This window comes from Limulus polyphemus, unplaced genomic scaffold, assembly GCF_000517525.1.
Source record: "Limulus polyphemus unplaced genomic scaffold, Limulus_polyphemus-2.1.2 Scaffold670, whole genome shotgun sequence".
In the NCBI taxonomy this organism is placed as follows: Eukaryota; Metazoa; Arthropoda; class Merostomata; order Xiphosura; family Limulidae; genus Limulus; species Limulus polyphemus.
In genome coordinates this window covers 12,231-15,514 of record NW_013666280.1, presented here as the reverse complement: position 1 = coordinate 15,514, position 3,284 = coordinate 12,231, and the positions used below count along the sequence as shown (strand labels likewise).

General features: G+C 30.9%; 1 protein-coding gene across 6 annotated transcripts in view; it reads right to left on the bottom strand.

The window, feature by feature from the left end:
• LOC106459861 (dolichol kinase-like) overlaps positions 1-3,030 on the bottom strand; it is a 36,576-nt gene extending 33,546 nt beyond the window's left edge. For 2 of the 6 annotated variants that reach the window (XM_022386415.1, XM_013919533.2), the window contains exon 1: positions 2,715-2,949. The gene's annotated coding sequence lies outside the window, so the exon portion shown is untranslated. The other 4 variants (XM_022386414.1, XM_022386419.1, XM_022386418.1 and 1 more) reach the window with 4 other exon arrangements.
• Positions 3,031-3,284: the final 254 nt, after the last annotated feature.

The window sequence follows — 3,284 nt, the reverse complement described above, 5'->3', positions numbered from 1 at the left end:
TACTAGTCTGTTAAAAACAATGTTACTTTTCCCTGACATCCTTCTAACTTCAGATATCTTAACTATAAAATGCCACAAAATACAAAACACTATTCCAATACTTAACAAAAGTACTAGTCTGTTAAAAACAATGTTACTTTTCCCTGACATCCTTCCCCATATCAAGTATCTTAACTATAAAATGCCACAAAATGCATTTTGATTATCTTTTGAATTGAAGGTGTAGTATATATTAATTAGCAGAGACCTGCAAAACATTTCTCTCAAATTAGTATCTTTACCGCAACAGTATTTCTTTAAATACAAGATTTGTAGAATAATTCAAATGAAATATAATCATAGACACTGCAATGTGTAAGTCCACTTGTATTTAGGTCTACTTCATAAAACTTTACTAATGTTAGGCCTAAGTTCAAGACAGAAATAAACTAATACTGTATTGTATAAATTTTTTTACAATAGCTTAGTTGGGACTAAACTATACTGTACTTAATACTATCTATAAATAACCTTATAATGTTATTCTATGACCTAGCATCAGACTTTTTTTTGGAAACTTCAGCTTATAATGTTATTGTACTAAATGGTTAATAAAGAATATTTACATTCACCTTTTTGTTATACCCTCATTCACAGAGCAGTTGAAGCGACTTGTTCATTGAGTTTTCCAACTATCTGGCACAGGCAGGACTTGTATTGTTGTTACGGGTAAAATTCTTAGTGCACATGTTTATAAAGTGTATCAACAGCAGATTATAGTACAACAAGATTTTGTTGTTTGCATTTAGAATTCTTTCGTATTATTCTAGAAATCTTGTATTTAAAGAAGTACTTTTGTAATAAAGACACTAGTCTGAGTGCAAGTGTCTTGCAGGTCTCTGCTAGTCAATTAGAATAACAAGGTTTGTCTGTCATGATACTGCACACGCATCTTACTATCTAAATACGCATGCACGTGCACGTAATTTCTGTAACAGACACACAAACTAAACATATTATTATATAGATTCTCAAGTACTGATACAATGACCATGTGTCCTGGTAATAAGGTCTATTATTATACCTGTACACAACTCCCTCTGGTGTAATTTTTCAATACCAAAAACATACTGAGGTGCCAATCATAAAAAATATGCCCTGATCTTCATTATACACTGGTACTGGGCTAGAAGCCCAGAGTACAATAACTTTGAGAGTAATAACAAGTATTGCACTCTTTTTTTTTATTTTCCTGAGGTAGTGGGCTAGTCTTTCAAATATAATAAAGCACAAAACATACTCTTAAATCTTTATGAATGAATATTTCATTTTATGAAACCGATTATAAGCTGATTTCTTTCTAAAACTACAATCTTAAATGCAAAGTTTTACTCTAATCATCAACAAATACAATGGATGTCTCTAGCTTATCAATAGTATAATTTCAATAAGGATAAACCCATTATTAGTACCGATTTTAAATTGCATTTGAAAAGAAAATGTCAATATTACTAGTGTTGATAAAAAGCAAGGGTCCAGTTTGAATGGAATGCAATAGTAACAAATTTTTGCTTTTTCTCACACAGTCACTCTACAATCAAATCAATTGGCCTTTCCCTAACTCCCCAGTGATGTCATTTTCTAAACTAATCTCTGCCAAGCACCTTATCAAAAAATCTTTTAAATTTTTAGTACACCAAGCTGCGCGGCCACACAACAACCAATCCAATGGCGCTCACTTAATTATTCCAGCCACACACAGCTCAGCTGAGGAGTTTCAACACTGACAGCCTTAATGACCCTGGCAGTCAATAGGCCTAAAGCCCAAATAACCAACTGGTAGCATTGCAAATTGGTCCAATGATTCAATAGGGTTGTTGGTCTAAAAATACCCCCCCCCCAAAAAAAAACCCAAAAAACTGGTACCTCAAACTATCAATATCATCCCATTCAACCATACTTTGCTATAAGTATCACCATCCTTTATCATTTATGCATGAAATCCACATTTTAACAAATTGCTTACCATAGTTTAAAATACTTTATTTAAAAATCCTTGCTATTAGCTTTAACATTATCAGTTAACTCTCTCTTATTAAACTTTTTGATTTCCTAATTTGTTTTGTAACCAAATCCCTAGCTTTACTAATACTATAGACTAGTTCTGTAACTGTAAGCCTTCCATCCTATATCATATGTTAATTTAAACTTAGTATTCATAAAACTATGTAGGAAGGTAGATTCCAACGATAACAGCTTTTTTTATTATTATCCTTAAAGTACAAGAGGACCTAAACCTCTCAAGATTATATTGACTTAAACTTAAGTTTTAAACTAAATACAATAGCATAGAGACAAGATATGCTGGAAAGAAGTGGTGTAGGGACTGGCGCTGACATTGGTGTGAGTTGGATAAAATGGTATACATAAATGAGACATGTCATAACAGAAATAAGGTATACAACATAGAAATATATAATAATATTAAAATTAAACACATATTTTTATATGATATTGATAATTATTGGAGTCCCCGAATTAAGAGATGTCAAAACTACAATTTGATTGGCTTTAAATGTTTTATTTCATAATAATAGCTTAATTGTTGCATAATATTATAATATTCCTTGATTGTTTTTACTACATTTTTTGTTAAATTGCTTTACAATTTAATACGTTTTGATAAAAATCATACTATAATTTATGAAAACTACTTTCAAAGTTTGAGTACTTACCCACCCCGATTACTGCTCTCGCTGTACTGTAGTACGCTTAAATTTAAAAGTTGGGTTATCTTTTCCTTAACTACTTTAATAAGAATATTATTATTACAAGGGTATTTTTCTTTTAGTATTAGATTACCTGCATATAGAATATTTACACTTATTTAATACTTTGAACAACAGGTACTTGATCTTGTAAACATGCTTATTATATTTTGATAAGGTAGCTGAATTCTGTCCATATGACCCTACGTACCAGCAATCGATTTGCCGGGGACTACAGAGAACAATCGTGCTCCAAGATCGCACAAATCAACGTCCTCCAGTTATCTTGAGTTTAAGTAAGCAATCGATTGAAAATTAGGTCGTCTTATGGTGCAAACAGATTACTCATACAATAATATCAACGTCAAATGTTTTAATTTTTACTAGGCATTTAATTACATAACGTTTATTTAAACGTTCTTTTATTTTGAAATATTATTGCAACGTTGTTCTTTCGTTAAGCGAATTTCTTTACGTTATTAGGTGAAAATATAGCCAAGTTCAATCTATATTTATATATATATATATATAAAAGAG